The following is a 17968-nucleotide window of genomic DNA, read 5'->3' as shown; positions in this document are numbered from 1 at the left end:
TCTTTTTAAAGGTCAGGATTGTGCAGGCAAGACACACAAATATTTATTTTATCATATACATCCTGCATGAAAACCTCCATGTCTTGCATTCTCTCAAAGGTGAAAAGGAAGGGAGCCTGGATTTTGTCCTGATCCATGTCACCATCATAGAAAATGGTGTCAATAAATAGGTCCCGCATTGTTATAGCCAACAAGGAATAATTTACATTTACATTTGCATTTATTCATTTGGCAGACGCTTTTATCCAAAGCGACTTACAAGTAGGAGAGCATACAGTATAAATATTTTGACAACACGCTAAACAGTACCGTTAGTTTACAAGGCCATTCTACTAGGATTAAAGCTGGAGTAAGCAAAGGAGAGAATGAACAACAAGATATTATTATTATTTTTTTTAGACAGACAGACAGACAGTTATTGGTCAATGATCATCCTCGTTCATTCTTGTGACCTGTGGTAGGTGAACTTTCCCAGCAAAGTGGGTTCGGTACTCCTTCACCCAGTCACAGTGAGCAGAATCTGTTTCATCACAGCCTAGTCCTTTCTGCAAAAAGATAATAATATAATCAAATAAATAAAGATAATGAATAATAATGTCAAGTGTTGCTCAAACACTTATGAAACAGGAAAGGTAATTGCATAAACAAGTCAAACAATACATAAACATTCCCTGTACATACATGGATTCTCATAGCTGGGGTGATCTCCATGATGTCTGGCACAGATGGGGTGACCTCCATAACGTTTAGATCCAGTTGGATCATTGGTTTGGTGACTGACTGTTGGCTTTATAGAAAAAGTGACAAAACAGTACACTCTATTCCACTGTGCATTATTTATTACAAATGACCTGTATACTGAGAAATGCACCCAATGAATATGTTCATTCAAAGTATAGTTAGCAATATCATACCTTGCCAGAGGAAATGCCTGTAGTAACTGATGACACCACCACCTCCTGATTCAGGCATGTCTAACTAATTAATCAAGTAAAAAGTCTTAATAATTCTCATTAATTGTCATCAATAATTGTCTTTTACTAATTGGCACCGATACTAAATTGTCTTTTCAGTCCATTTTGGTGAACAAATAACCAAAAAATTGATAAAACTCACTGTCGAAAAATCGAAGGGCTTTCCAAGGGTCACATACATGGCGTACTAAAATACAAAATCAAAACTCTGTGTGTGCTAAACACTGAATTTGTTAATATAAGATCATATGGTATAGCAATTATGACCACTTACCATTAACATGAATATTCCACAGTCATTCCCTTGAAGCTGAAGTGGTGCACCCTGTTATTTAAGAGTGGAATAAGATCATATTGTACATACAGTGGGCTATATAGTGTACTATGAATGTATTATATGATGACATTTCTCTGCTGTTTCTATAATAAAACAAATTCAATTATTATACAACAATAAATTTGGGGCGGTCACAACAAAAAATTGATCATACTGTATTATACCATGGTCAGTCTCAATACTGGATTCTTATTGGCTGGAAGGTGGTGTACATTAAAACCGTTTACTGCACATGTAGTTCCAGTCAGTTTGCACAGATACTCACAGTGTCTTTCCAAAATCAATGACAGTTTTAACCTTATTAATTGTGGCAAGACCATGATGTAATACGTGCCTAGGTGTGCATTAAACAGAACATTCTCAGGTGGCATTTTTGAGTAAATGTTTAATGTCTGTATACACTATGTGAATATTATAAAACTAAAGGATGGTAATACTATCAGTGTAGGACTGTTGCCTGTATTAAACCAGTGCGAGCAGGCTAATCTCTCAAAACTAACTTTATCGCGCTGAGACAGCAATCATAAAACAACTTAAGTTAGTTTAACAGACTCCAGAAGCTAAAGCAGTCTTACAAAACCTTTACCCTAACCCACACCCTAACCTTACTGTAACCATCTAAACTACCCATGATTGTTAAAATTGACGAAAAAACACGTTTGGGTGATCACGTCTGACTCGAAACACCAAGGATTTAGTGAGTGCCGCTACTATCTAAGGTTAAGCTATCAAGCTACTAGCTATAAAAACTATACAGAGGTATCACTTACAGGCCAACGTTACATAATTAGATTAAAACATGAATGGTTACACACGAGCTATCCACATTTATGAACTTAGAGGATTTATAACATCAAATAAGGTATTATAAAGAGCCAAAGTACCTTGCAAATGACGTGTTGCTCTTCATACCGCTACACCGCTCTGGCGGCCATGAAGGAGGAGGCTAGTGGGCGTGGCACTTCGATTGAAAGTGACCAATAAGAGGTCTTTCATCCTGGAGTCTAGAGACCGCCCACTAAGATACAGCCTTGTTCGCAAGCAAAACTTCTCAACTCGCAAGCAAAACTTCTCAACTCGCAAGCAAAACTTTTCAACTCGCAAGCAAAACTTTTCGACCCGCAAAAAAAAAGACAGCAGAAAAGAGAGCAACATTTGTGGTTTCCTGATGAGGGTTTTTTTGCGATCTTTTATTTTTTAATTACAAAATAATTAGTTTTACTCTCAAACACAGAATTTTTGATTGAATAAAAAAAGACACAAAAGTAATCCCATATGCCAGAGGCCTGTAAGCGTTTAGTCTAGTGTTAGTTTTCATAGTTTGTCAAGTGTTGTATTTAGTCTTGTTAGTTTTACGTAGTCAGTTAGTTTTAGGGTTGTTCCGATAGACGATACTATCGTGTATCGACGATCCTCAGACCTATCGGCGATAGTTGATTCCCTAGACGATAGTTGGCTGTTTGCCAATATATGTTGCAAATCAATATTACAAACGCGCATTGCGCATTTCTTCATGCAAGAGAGCTTGCAATGCACGCGGCTTAGGCTTTTCCTCGCGCCAGAGAGAGTTTATAATGTACGGGCTTTGAGTTTTTAGTGCACGAGAGAGCTTGTGATGCGCGCGGCTCGGGCTTTTCCTCGCGCCAGAGAGAGTTTATCATGTGCGGGCTTTGAGTTTTCAGAGCACGAGAGAGCTTGTGATGCGCGCGGCTCGGGCTTTTCCTCGCTCCAGAGAGAGTTTATAATGTGCGGGCTTTGAGTTTTCAGAGCACGAGAGAGCTTGTGATGCGCGCGGCTCGGGCTCAGGAATTGCTATGCGCGTGAGGGTTTAAAACCAGCGCACGAGTTGTTCCCGTTTGGCAATCAAGTAATAACAGCGCACGCGGGCATCAATGACTTATTTGGATGAATGATATTGACTCATAGCAATAGTTTACTTAATCTTATTTAAAAGGTTGCGCTGGTAAGTAACAATGTTGCCAGCTGCACTGAACTTAAACTCTGATAGAATGCTAATTGCAGTCACACATGAGCATTTTCTAGACACATAAGCTACTGTTTTTGTCCACAAATCCAGCTTGTCATAGATAAATGCGTAATTGCCCCGCCCCTCGATACTATCGTGTATCCGCGATCCACAGGCTGGCGATCGAACGATCTGATTATATTGAATATCGCCCAACACTAGTCAGTTTATGTGCCTGTCTTTTCCTGTTATCGTGTCCTGTTTTCCCCCTCGTGGGTTTTTGTTTTGTCAGTTGTTTATTAAAAGTCCTTTGTTTAACCCCTTCACTGCCGCATGCCTGCATTTGGGTTCTTCCTCCACGCAAATCCTGACATTAAGCTTTAAACATTGTAAACATATTTCATGTAATTATAATATACCTAGGTAACAATTGCAAATTCTCAAGTAAAATAAATAAAACTACCCCTTTTTTCTTACCCCTTTTTTATGTTTCATTGTAAACAGTTTATTCCTGTAAAATCACGATTTCCTATGTTTTTCTTGTAAAGTTGAGGTATTTTTCTGTAATTTGACAGTATTTAAAAAATAGACAAAAAAAATCCGGTAAAAAAAACAGCAGCTGGGGTGCCAAAAATATATTGTAAAAACAAGATTGTTTTCTGTAATTACAGTTTTTGGACATTATACGTGAAAAATCTGTAAAAAAAAAAAATGAACATATGTGACCCTGGACAGCAAAACCAGTCTTATGGGTCAATTTTTCGAAATTTTTACATATAGGACAATATCTGGCTGAGATACAACCGTTTAAAACTCTGGAATCTGAGAGCGAAAAAAAATCTAAATATTGAGAAAATTGCCTTTGAAGTTGTTAATCAGGGACACTGTGGCAGACCATCCACTCACAAAAATAAAGTTTTTATATATTTAAGGTAGGAAATTTACAAAATATCTTCATGGAACATGATCTTTACTTAATATCCTAATGATTTTTGGCATAAAAGAAAAATCGATAATTTTGACCCACACAATGTATTTTTGTCTTTTACTAAAAATGTTCCCGTGCTACTTAAGACTGGTTTTGTGATCCAGGGTCACATATATAGTTTTTACAAAATAAAGTTTTTACAGTGTATCCACTGAGGTCTCTCCAGGTGTAATACATTCAAAGTTACCCAATTTCTGACCTTAAATCGAATCTACCTCCGATTGTGGCTGCAGTGCTGGTCTGGTTTCACTTTGCCATCCCATAAGGATAATGAAGTGTGGTGACAATAGTCTCAGGTTGCTGTTGCTAGCGTAAACAGCATCTGCTAAATGACAGCTTGATTTTCTTTTTTCTCATTATTAACTGCTACATGTACAGTATCATGAAAATGATGAATGATGCCTATATTTATTACATAAATAGAAAAAAATGACTGATGTGATACTGGTACAATGGCATTCTCCATAAGAAATGCATGTACATTATAGAGGTATTACAACAAACTATACTTGCATTTTGATTTGAAATTAATCTAAAAACAATTAGCTCCCTGAGATATTCTTTGAATGTCAGACTGTAGGGCATTTTAGGGTCAAACATAAAAAAAACGCTTTCCCAACATTACATTAATATATAACATTACTGCCAACCAGCTGTTTTGGCTTTGAGGATTTAAAGGATTAAAACATCCTTCAAAAGGCTGAAAACTCTGAAGGACAGAATTATTCACGCAGTTCATTTATCAACCACATAATGAGAAAGAAATAACCCAGAACATTTTGTCAGAGAGAAACGGGTCTTCGGGTGCATAATCTCTCACGCATTTCCGAACATCCTCCTGCGTGTTCTCACAGTGCAATCCTTGTCCTGCCACTGTTTGTGTCATTTGCAAAATGCCTAGTTGATTGATGAGGGTGAGAAAGGTGAACCATCACTCAACCCAGATGAGACAGACTGCAAGAGCTCACAGCATTTCTCGTATCATCGCAGCCTCCACTGTGTTTTGAGAACTACTTCTGACAATGACTGGGATAGTTAAAAATGAGCTCAGTATAAAAGGAATTCAATACAGTGCACCATCCCCTGGATAAAACTCAACTCAAAAATCCCCACATGCACCACACAACAACATTAACTGCATTCAGTCACGTCTCATATTTGGACAAAATGCGGCATTTGTTTTCAGGAACGTGGTGCTAAATCCGATCGGGTTAACCTCACGGCCTCTGCGTAATTCCTTACATAATGAATTAGGATGAGCGGAATCAGAGATCTGGCAACTAAAAGCTGCTTTGACAGCTGTGGATCCATCACTGTGTCACTAGGCCTGTTTTCGCTAAGAAAGGCAGCCGTTTTTAATGGAGATGATTGCAATAATTACATCCTGACATATTCCAGCAATTAAACATCACCGGCATGCAGCTGGTTACTAATGAGAATACGGATGGAATAAGGTGGTTAGCTCATGCTGAAGACAATAAGATGTTGCACTACCCTTACGAAACAGAAATATATGGCCTATATTGGAAAATATAAAGCAATATTCAAAAATACACTTCCATATATTCGAACCCAGTGCTTATTACGTGTGTAACAAGTGTACATGTATTCACACTGAACCATTTCGGTACAGTGGAAAAAAGTGTCTTATACTATGGCATGTATGTGTACTTTGGTAAACTGTAGTAAATTCCTGTGCTTTATCGTGAATAAGTCAGAAGGGCGTTGTTTGGCATGACGTGAAGTAGTCGCTATGTTTAATAGTAAATAAAGCACAGCTATTGACCAATCAGAATCGACGACTGGAACTAACCATTTTATAAACCGTTTTATAAACGTTTATAGAACATTATGCCCTATTTTTACACATTTATTCCTCATAAGGTTAAAAAATAAAGTAGTAGTAGGAATTTTACTATGGTTTATGAATAATACCATGCTTAAGTATTTTTGCATGTGGGCAAATATTACTGTTGATGTATCTTTATCTTAAACATTTTATTATATTTTTACTACAATTTATATTTTAACTTATTTGAGAATTTGTTTGATTTATTGGATAACTTCTGTTGTATTCTGTATTATTTTCATGCATTTTATTTTTTATTTAACCCAAGCAGGCATTTTATTTACAATTGTGTTTAAAAAATAAAACAAGCAATTTTCTTTCCCATAACTGTACCGAAATTGAACTGAACTGTGACCTTCAAACCTGAGGTACATACCAAACCTTGAATTTTGTTTACATCCCAAGTGCTTTTATTTTTTATAAATGAAAAGCGACAATTTCTTATGTATTATATATTGTAATATAATACAAATGTATAGAATGGAATAGAACAGAACATATACATACAGACATGACGAAGCAGTGCTGTGCTGAACAGGATGTCGACTAATACACCATGAATTCATTTACAATGCACATAAGACAGTGGAGAGCAAAAAACTCAAATGGACAGTGTGCAAAAACAACACCGTGCAGAAAAGACCATGTTAGAGAAATTGACACAAAAAAGATAAATAGGGAATACATTGCACAAGAAATGAGTATTATTCTATACATTTTAAAATCTATATTAAACCATTTAATATATCGACAGTTAATATATAAGAACATATATTGTCTTTGAGTAAGGGTAAAAATGAATACAGAAGAGAGTCTAAAATTATTACACGCAAAGTGGGAAGACAACCTTCTGAAATGAGACCTGACACAGGCCAGATTCAAATATACATCTCCCAGACAAAATGTTTTACCACTATAAGCCCCAGACATTGAGGCAACTGCCACTGACAGAAAATGAAAATGCTTAATGGATAGCTCTCTCCCTGATCATAGACCTCCTTCATTCTAGTTGATGTCACATTAGTACTTTAATATCAAGAGAATTTTGACTACTTACAAGCATTTGTTTATTTTTACTCTGACAAACAAATACAAATATGTTGCTGACAATCATTGTCACAAATCAGGAGACGGGAGATGAACTCAACAGCAGGGTTTATTGAACAGATGTTCCAAACACAGATGAAATCTGTAACTATGCATCTATGAAAGAATATTTATAGAAATAAATGCAGGGAACAACAACAATCTTAGACGAGGAGAACATAGTGAACAAGACAATAAACGTATGTAGCCTATTGTTAATGGCCACTATGACCTCTCCCTGACAAAGTCAAATACAGACTCAAATCTTCTTTTCTGATACTGATGATGAACATGTATTTGCAGAAACTATACTTCAGTCTGGTGGCAGACAAATGGGTGAGACAGCAATCCAGTAGAAGCTCTCAGTAATGAGAGCAGAGCAGCGGTTTCTTGAGCTCACATCAGTATGAGCTGCCGGGTTACATTTTTCTCAAGACAGAGAGACAGCAAGAGGGAAGGTAAAGAAGAGTACTAATTTGTTGTTATAGTACAAGTTATCAAAGTGCCGTTATGAACTAATATCAAAAAGCTTAAAGCAGTCAAGACGCACCCATCAAATTACAATATCTTGGATACCATCACAAACGTCTTATCTTAAAAATTATAACTCAACCGATGTTGTGAACTAATTCTGTCTTGGAAATGCCAAAACAATCTTGTTCCCTAAATAGATGCGTGTTATCAGGTTGTAGAGTAACATGATCTGACTGCAGCTAACAAAGATAGAAGAGAAAAACATCTGAGAGAAACGAGTGGGTTCAAATCTACTCTGCAGAGTCACCCATGAGAATCTCGCTCACTACTCAAACATGCTGAAGCTCAGCACAAAAGAAGAATGTTTTCTGCTTACTAAACCTGATGTGGAGAAGTCTATCTCTGGACCCTCTCTGTGGTCCACTCCTGCTTAGCTTAACATTTGTCTGGCAGGCCGATGTATTATTCATCTGGACAGGTTTGCGGCTGGACTAGTCGCTGGCGTGGCCTGTTTTCTCTCTGTCCACAGTGATGTGCTGATGGCTTAATGATGCGACAGATCTCTGGGAGGTGGCTGATGCATCTGGCGGTCGGTGACACCTGCCAAAAAGAGAATCTCCTGATGGGAAGAGAGCAGCTGCACAGCAGATGCAGGCTAATAAAACGCTGCTCTTTACTGGCCTCTGATTGGTCAGAGAGTGACAGAGGTGACGGGGAAACGGCTCTTTGCAATGGCTTAATCACAAGAAAGGAAACCAAACCGATGGGTTTGACTACTCTTCCTGTCAAATTGTATACTGCATTGGCAAGCACTCTGATATTCACATACAGTATCTAAAAATATAGAAAACATACATCTATATAAAGAGCCTCTATATACTTGTACTTCAAAAACAATTTATTAGGTCATTAAGTGAGCCACAAGACTTGCCCACCTAGTGTAGTAAAGTATTTTGGTCGAAACCTGGTGTAACGTGGTAATGCAGCGTGATAGCAGATGGCATTTACTTGGGCCGGACTTCACCACTACAGAGAGGCCTGTCATATTTAATACCAGACTGTGACAGTTTATATTAGCATGCTGGGGTCACTGAAAGTTTTATACGTGCCCTTCCTTTAAGACAGACTTTACATGAAATAACATCAGCAAATTCTACTGGAAAATTAGGTCAGCACCTCAGAGGCGATTTTCTTGAAATCCCAAGCAGAAAAACGCGCCACAATGAACGAGGAAGACAAACTATTTAAAAAAGCCAAAGAAAACGAGAGGGATAAAAAGATGGGAAGACACAGAGACGGAGCTTGTGTGAAATGTTCCGACTTTTAAGTCAGATCAGAAAGACAAAACCATGAGAGGGAAATTGTTTCAGGGTTGAAAATAATGACTCATTAGTCTGAGCTAAGAACAGAATTTTTGGTGTTAACACTGAAGAATCCCTCATCCCAAAATCCCAAAATAATTTGTCTAAAATTGATGGCAATTCACTGTTCTGCAAGCAGTGGGCAGTGGATATAACGTCTTGGTTATGTATGTAACCTCTGTTCCCTGATGGAGAGAACGAGACGTTGTGTCGAACCGAAAGATGGGGTTTGACTTGAGAACCTTTCATCTTCTGACTAGTTTTGAAAAGGCCAATGAAATTGGCGAATGAAATTTGCATGCCGGACTCCGCCCCGGATATCCGGGTATACTGTAAAAGGGAGACGGCGTGCTGCATTCATTCACCTTTTGTGCTGAGGAGCCTGAGAGCATCTCTCGACTGCTGCAGTGGGCGGCAAGCGTTGTGGCATGAAGGACACAACATCTCGTTCCCTCCATCAGGGAACAGAGGTTACATACGTAACCAAGATGTTCCCTTTCCGTTCGATCTCTCGACGTTGTGTCGAACCAACGGATGGGGTTCCTATCGAAAACGCCACAGCGCTGTGACGCGTCACAATCTCTAGCAAAGCGACGCTGACTGAGCGCAAAATTGTAACCATCCAGTGGAGAGGTAGGGGGTCCCAGAGCTTTGGAAAGGTGGGAGCCTCAGCCACCGGCCGTCACAGGCAGAGGCCTTGTTTCTCTAACAGCGAGAAGCCGCCCGGCACCGTAAGGGCCACTGGGGAAGCGCTATTTCCTTACTGAGGAAACGCTCTACAGAGGCCACTTCCTACAGTAGGGAGGAGTTTAGTGGAGACACCAACATGGTCTCGCCGGCAGGGGAGAACTCATGGGAGGAATGTGCGGACTGAAGGGAGTCCACCTAGGGGAGGTCATGGGTTACCAAGATGGGAACCAGATCATGAGGATACATCAGACGGAACCACCCTGCTGGGGGGGTTACTTCGTGTGGGGCACTAGGTCCGGTTAGAGCTATATGCTAGATAATTCAGATGATACCCGGCCTACGGAGGCAGGGCTGCTCCGCCCAGCCCGCCACCAGGAAGTGCTTAGTGATGGATGGAATGCCTATTCTTCACCCGGTGGGGGAAGAAGGGAGGCGGAAATAGCGCACTGACCTACCTAGGAGGGGGAAGGCGCTTTCGCAGGCATACGCCCTACCGGCTGCCGGTCTCACCTGTTAGCAAGACTCAGGCTGACACCGTTTCCACGCGGAGGCTGTAGAACCTCGCGAAGATATTGAGCGTAGCCCAACCTGCAGCTCTGCAGATGTCTGCCAGAGAGGCGCTCTGCGCCAGTGCCCAGGCACAGGTGACCTGGGATCGGTACGCCGTAGCGACGGCGTCCACGATCCAGTGTGCCAATCTCTGTTTGGAGACAGCTCTCCCCTATTGCTGACCTCCAAAACAGACAAAGAGCTGCTCAGAGCTCCTAAAGCTCTGCGTGCGGAACAAGTAGAGGCGCAGTGTGCGTACTGGACACAACACGGATGGGGTTGAGTCTTCCTCCCCAGTGGGGAGCGCCTGCAAGTTCACCACCTGGTCCCGAAAGGGAGTAGTGGGAACTTTGGGCATGTAGCCGGGCTGGGATCTCAGGATAATGTGAGAGTCTCCAGGCCCGAACTCTAGTCAATCAGTGGACACGGAGAATCCTTGTAGATCCCCTACCCTCTTCATGGAGGCGAGCGCCACCAGGGGAGCCGTCTTCATCGTAAGAGAAAGAGCGGCATCTCCCAGGGGCTCGAAGGGGGGCCTCTGGAGGCCTGCAAGGACCGCATCGAGGTCCCAAGAAACATCCTCTTTTACTCACCTTATGCCATTTCAAATCTATATGACATTCTTCCACACAACAAAAAATATATTTTAAAGAAAGTTGGTAACCAAACTGCCCCAGCTCTCATTGACTTCTATTGTATGGACACAAAACCAATGCAAGTGAATGGTTGTCGTCGTTGTTCAGTTTCACAACAGTCTCCAAAATATCTTTTGTGTTTGACGGAAGAAAGTCGTACAGGTTTGAAATGAAAAGAAGGTGAGTACTTGATGACAAAATTTTCATTTTGGGTGAACTATCACTTTAATTAAGTTATTTTTCTGACGACAGCAGGTTACGATTAGAACAACTTTTTAAAATGTACATTTTTTCAAAGGACACTAACAAACTTTGTGTGTGCCCTATATCTGCATTTAATACCAATAGATGCATACACATATTTGTAAAACAAATAGTTCAGATATTTCATTCTGAATCTGGTTGAACCAAAACAAGCATACTTTGACAGTGTTCTATAGTAATGGACTGAGTTACCATGTTGCTTGGCAACAGCATAGAAGCTTTCGCTTGGCATAATGAACTAAATTACTTGCTAGATAAATTGCGTATTTCAATATTTAATAATAATAAACTTGACACAGAAAACAATCCATCATTTATAAAAGATTTGTAACTAATTTGGGTTATCTTTTGTTTCACATGTTTCTAAGAACATTTACATTTGGCAGATGCTTTTATGAAACCCGATGTGCACAGCATTCAAGGTATACAACTCAATCCTTCTATTCCCTTGGATTCAAACCCACAATTGCTAGCACCATGCCCCTGTATTTTGCTTTATTTTGAATACTGAAGAAAACAAAATCCTTGCACGTTAACCAACCCAGAGCTTTCTCTCTGGCCCTGTTATTCATTAAGTCTATTCAATGAGCGCCGCAAAAACAATGAAAGCTAAAATCTTGGTTCGCTACACAAGACAGAAAGAATAAACGCAACCAGCTGTCCAGAACACATCAGCTCAACTCTGCCTGCGAGTCAGCAGTACTAAATGTGTGTTTGAGACTGAGAGAGATATGAATATGAATGAGGATCTGTTTCTTTCACCGTCCCCCTGCTGTGCTTAAACAATGCTCTCCTATTGCGAAAGCCAGACAGGTGCATATTAATGCGGTCACAAATGCGGCATCTGCAACTCTGACTCTCCGTATGTGGCCCGGCACATTATATTGCATATTTATGGCTCCTTACAATATCTCAAATGACTTTTATGCCAAGGGCGGATGCAGAGCTCAACCAAAATAAACTCTCTTTACTGTAAGAAGGAGCACCTTCAATTACTGACAGTATTGCTTCATACATTGTGATGATAATGCATGAAGTGCTTATGCATATATACATATCACTGTAAAATATTTAAATGGTCCAACTGTTTAAGGGCTTTTTATAACTGATCTGACCCTCATACATTTATATTTATGCATTATGGCGTATCCAAAGCAACTTGGAGTGCATTCAAGCTGTGCATTTTTATCAGAATGTGTGTTGCATGAGACTTGGTGAATTGGCAGATTAAAATAGGCAAGTTGAAATAAAGTGGTTAAAGTCTATTTTAGGGATCCTGTGTGTAAAACTGAAACTCTATGAAAAAGAAAATCTTAAAGGTTCAGTGCCTGACATTTAGAGACATCTTGTGGTAAGGTTGTGAATTGCAACAAATAGCTCATTCCACTCCCTCCCTTTCGAAGTACTAAGGCGGCTGACACAGTACTAAGATGTTGTCACGTGTTCGCTTAGCTGAAGGAGACAACATATTTAAGAAACGCGCTCTGTAGAGCAGAGGGCTGTTCCATAAAACAAGATTACGAAATAAGCCAGGTTTATTTTGGACAGTCAGACTTATTGTCAGTCGATTCGGTTTCATAAAGCAAACTTAAAATAGTTCAAACTCAGTTACTATGGCAACTTATGCTGGGAAACTAGCCTGGTCCGGGGCAGGCTAACTGTCAGGCCTTACTTGTTGCTTAACTAGAGGTCAGTTAACCAGTTGACCCATCGTAATGTGATGATATTACCACTGATTCTCTGTCATGATGCAATATTATATCACTTTATTGAACATTATAACTAAAATGTAAAGAAATCAATTAAATAAATTATAGACCACAATAATAAATGAATATACTGTCTGTGTCATACATCTGTGTTAGATTATATTGATTTGATAAAAATGTTTAAACTAATGTCAATGAAGTTTGAATTTAAACATTCCCCAATAAATGGATAATAGCAAGAAACATTACAATTTCAAACAATTATACTGGCCAAACAGATCTTGTAAATCCAGTTTCCAAAAATGGCAAGGTAAAATGGGATGCCTTGTGTGTGTTATTGTCTGCCCGAGGAGAGAGCGAGGCTGCCAGTGATGGTTGTAGAGAAGGACTGATGGGACAATAAGCTGATTTTTGATGAAAATAAAACAGGCGTAATTTTTTTAAGCTTTCAGTTTTCGCTTTTCCTTCAGTTTAATAAAATTATTTTATTTTAGGTTGAACCTGCTTGCTGGGAGAGAAAGCATACTATTAAATAGTGTTGAAACAACAGGTCCTGTGTCACTGTCTTATGTCCAGTGTTTTATTTCCAGTTGCTAGTCAGTGTCCTGCTGACAATAATATTTGGAAAATACCCAATGTGAGCACCTCACCACACAAGTGGGCCTTAAACTAATATGCAAACAGTGATTACTGTACCTTAGAACTCTGTGAACATAGACAGACGCACTATTCTGACACACATTATTCAAACTCTGTTTATTGACAATAAATCAGTGCTTTAAACTCTATTATACTCGCAGGGTTTCTGGTTGTTTTTCGAGGCTCAGATATAGTTACATGTGCCCATTATACCATTGCTGAAATCTAATGGTAACCTAAGACATTTACACAGCACTGTATTGTAATACATTTTATAAAAAATAAAAACAAGTAATAGGTTTAACATGTTTGTACAAGATATTTTAATAACCCTTTACCTTGCTTACTGTGTGAATAAATAGTAGAGATTATAAACAGAGATGTGAATACATTTGAACACTTTATACTTACTGCATGCATTGAGTCATTTAGGAATTTCTTCCCAGTCTTTCCATCTGGTTTGGTTATTTGCATCCTTTGAACGTTTCGTACCTTTGACGTTTGACGTACCTCTTCACACGTTTTGCAGAAGGTGGCGGTAATGCACCAAAACGCTGGATGTCAACCGCCGTTAAACATAAGAAGAAGAACAGCACCAATTGCAGCTCTCTTTCCCTTAGCGGATCGATTTGATCAACGCTTGACTTCTAGGGCTGCTGAATAATAGCGTGTGCATGCTATTATCTTGACTTACTGAGCCTCGTTTGAATTAGTAGGATCGCATAAACTAAAGCTAAGCTTTATGAAACCCATTTAAGCCTGACTGATTAGTTCAGTTCATTCAAGTCTGGTTTCGGACCTTAATTCCCGCTTTTCTAAGCGACTTTTATGAAACAGCCCTCAGTTTGTCCGTTTAGGGCTACTGTAGAAACAACATGGAAAATTCCATGCAAGGGAACCCGCAATCTATGTAGATAGAAATAGCTCATTCCAAGGTAATAAAAACAAAATGCTTCATTATGTAAGGTCTTTATTGACTTCTGAAGACATACAGTGAGGGAAATAATTATTTGATCCCCTGCTGATGTTGTAAGTTTGCCTGCTTACAAAGAAATGAAGGGTCTATAATTTTTATGGTGGGTTTACTTTAACTGATAGAGACAAAATATAAAAAAAGATCAGGGGAAAAAATGTTATATAAAGGTTATAAATTGATTTGCATTCCAGTCAGTGAAATAAGTATTTGATCCCAGAGAAAAAATAACTTTGTACTTGGTGGAGAAACCCTTGTTGGCAAGCACAGATGTAAAACATTTCTGATAGTTGGTCACCAGGATGGCACATGTGTCAGGATACATTTTAGTCCACTCGTCTGTCAATCTTTAAGGTTTCTTGGCTGTCGCTCAGCAAATTGGAGTTTTCGCCTCCGTCACAGATTTTCTGTAGGACTAGGGTCTAGAGACTGGCTAGGACATTTAATGTGATATAATTATAGACCCTTCATTTCGTTGTAAGCAGGCAAACTTACAAAATCAGCAGGGGAACAAATAATTATTTCCCTCACTGTATGTATATTACATTGCATTTCTGTCAACAGATCCTGCAAAAAATAAGACACAGCACCTTTAAGTACAATAACAGATGGTTTTGGTTTAACCCCGTGTGCCGTTCAAGTCATCTTGAATATAAGTACTGGAGTACTGTGCCACCGCAACAAACAATGCCCACAGGCTTCATACCTGGAGCCAGCTGAGTGACAGTTTCTCTGGGGCTCATCCTCAGCTTCCATGGTCACCGTCTCTCATGTGCACAAAGCTGCCAGCGTGTTGTGTAATGCTGTTGCCCTAGAGGTGTGCAGCAAATCTGTGAGCCGCTGCTGTTTTCATGGACGACTGGCTGCTTCCACTGCTGCAATCACACGACACATATGCAAAGCTCAGAGGCTCAGAAACACGCCAGCTCTCTCGGAGCGGGCGGATGGTACAGAGCTATTTACAGCCAAATGATCCGCCGACTCGAAGCGATTGTTTTGAAAAATGAAGGATATGTCATGCTCTCCGATATCTCATTGCTTTCTCTTATGAAACACTGACATTTCATAGCAATATCTTCTTTACATACTGTAGAGGCAGCGAAAAAGGAAAATGAAAGATCTGAACTGTGGGGGGAGGGGGGGGGTTGCCCACAGTGCCAATCCACAAAAACAAAAAAATGCAAAGGTGTCTGCACGGCCTATTATGAGAGCGCTTCGCTCGTTTTTGTGCATCCCTTTGAAATCATACGGTGCATTCTTAAGTTGTATAAAGCACTTTCAGTGGGTGTTTATAGGCACGCTTTACGATGACGAATGATTCCGTGGAGCTCATATCCACAGGCCGCGTGATCAATCGATAAGAAGTCCTGCAGCTCCAAAGCCATCAATCTACACTCCGTGTGTGACTTAAATCAACAAATTGGCTTTGATTCCAGGAGGTAAAATGCTGATGTGGAAAACTCAGCATGTCTCTTTAAACAAGAGTCTGCGGGAACACAGAAAGAAGCTTCAACAAGTCGGAGTCGGGGTGTCTCAGCAAGACGCAAGCAAACAAATAACAGCAACAGCTATTATATTCCGTAAATAATAATTAGGCCCAGAAGGGCGTGGGTTTGGTTTGAAAGTTGCTTATTTCGCAAGAAGGCAGGGGACAAAACTGAAATCATTTTTTATTTTCAATAAGCTAGCTATTATCGTAATGAGTCATCACTGCAACATTTTGAATGATCACGGTCTTAAAAAAATGTGAGTGCGTCAAGCCTCATTTTCAATGATTTATCATAAGTTTTTAATATCCAAAGGCACGGTATTTTACTGTTAATCCTCACCATAACAGTTTTTCGATTGATCTTCAACCCAATCTTCAAGCGAATTACGGTCTGCAAGCTAAAAGACTGTAAAAAATCTGTAAAAATAGGGCACAATAAACTGTATTAATAAGAATGTATTTACCGTATTGCTTTTTTACAGCTGTTTTGCCTGTATTTTACATGAATTAAACACTTTTTTAGTGTTAATGTAAATGTCTGAAAAATGTACAGATAATGGACTGGGAAACAATGGCAGAACATTTTTTTACAGTTTAGGCAGGTGTCTTTGAGCAGGGGTGAGTCTAAGCTTGAATACACTGGATGACAATGGGTATTATAAGTGATTCCAAATACCTTTACTGCATTAAAGGAACAGTTTGCCCAAAAATGAAATCTCTGTTCTTCATTTACTCACCCTCAAGTTGTTCCGAATCTGTATACATTTATTTGTTCTAATGAACACAGAGAAGATATTTCGAAGAATGCTTGTAACCAAACAGTTCTTGGCCTACTATCCCAATAAAAGTAAAAATACTTTAAAAAAGGTTTAATGCAATAAGAATGGTGCATCGACTCTTCTAAATGTTGTTGCACAACATTATTAAAGCTATGTTGTGTTTGCATGGTTCTATTTCAGGATTTGATGACAGCACATCTTAAAAACTGCTTAAATTAACTTCTCTTGACAGTAACCATAAAGCTTCCATATGTCTATAAAAACATGTCCATTTAAAAAATGAACCTTCCCTTAAATGTTAATACAACATGCTGATGTAATGCACACTAACCTATAGCTGACAGCCTAACACACTCGATCTTCAATAAACTTCCCGACATGACTTCCACACAGCAAAAACGGAAGTGTACATTTTACTCAAATTGAGTCAAATTCAACACTCAAAAAATGTACATATGACTCCCTCCTTTTTAGAGTTAAAATAACACTTTTGAAAGTGTTAAATATATACATTACCCTCAGAGTACATTTGTACACAGTAAGTGTTTATTTGTACACCCAACAGAAGTCTATGTATATCCTTTCACAGTGTAATCTTTTCCCACTAGTGTTAAAATGTACACCATAGTAAGATTAAATAAACACCAGCAATTTGTTAATATTAATGACTAAATATGAATTATTAATGTTAAGTAATATTGATTACTTATTCTGTACTAATATATACACAATGATGAAACAAACATATATAGAAATTTTTTTTTATTTCTGAAATATGAATTTTGAAAGATGAAATCTGTTCTAAAGAACATGGATCATTTCAGAAATCCAAAACGTGTATTCAACACATTGCAATTTTGAATTCAAAACATTTGAAAGCATAACTTCTCTGTTTTCTGACACATCAGAAATAAGTGCAAGAATCAGTAAAGAAACAGTATGTAAGACTGCACTATAAACTGTAATATACATGAATACAAAATAGAAATTACATTTCACTAAGTTAGTTTGTAAAAACATTCTCAAGTATTCTTTTTTTAAACATGGAATGCATGAACATATCCTTATAAAATTAACAATACTGTTTTTTAAAATGTAAATCCAGACACGTCAATTCAATTGGATTGAATTTGTGATTACATTTCACATTCATAGAAATATTTTCCAAAAAATCCAAAGTGCAAGACTAAACATCTTCATGCACAA

The 17968-nt window shown here is 38.8% G+C and overlaps 1 long non-coding RNA gene across 1 annotated transcript; it reads right to left on the bottom strand.

Annotated features, from left to right (window-relative positions):
• Window positions 1-386: 386 nt before the first annotated feature.
• LOC130553397 (uncharacterized) lies at window positions 387-2374 on the bottom strand. Its single transcript, XR_008962854.1, has 6 exons — window positions 2196-2374; window positions 1249-1299; window positions 1117-1161; window positions 915-978; window positions 682-787; window positions 387-545 (listed from the first exon to the last, which is right to left on the bottom strand). It is a non-coding gene; the product is annotated as an uncharacterized LOC130553397 (long non-coding RNA).
• Window positions 2375-17968: the final 15594 nt, after the last annotated feature.

Source organism: Triplophysa rosa, linkage group LG4 (genome assembly GCF_024868665.1).
Source record: "Triplophysa rosa linkage group LG4, Trosa_1v2, whole genome shotgun sequence".
Taxonomy (NCBI): Eukaryota; Metazoa; Chordata; class Actinopteri; order Cypriniformes; family Nemacheilidae; genus Triplophysa; species Triplophysa rosa.
This window is presented reverse-complemented; position numbering and strand designations above follow the sequence as displayed.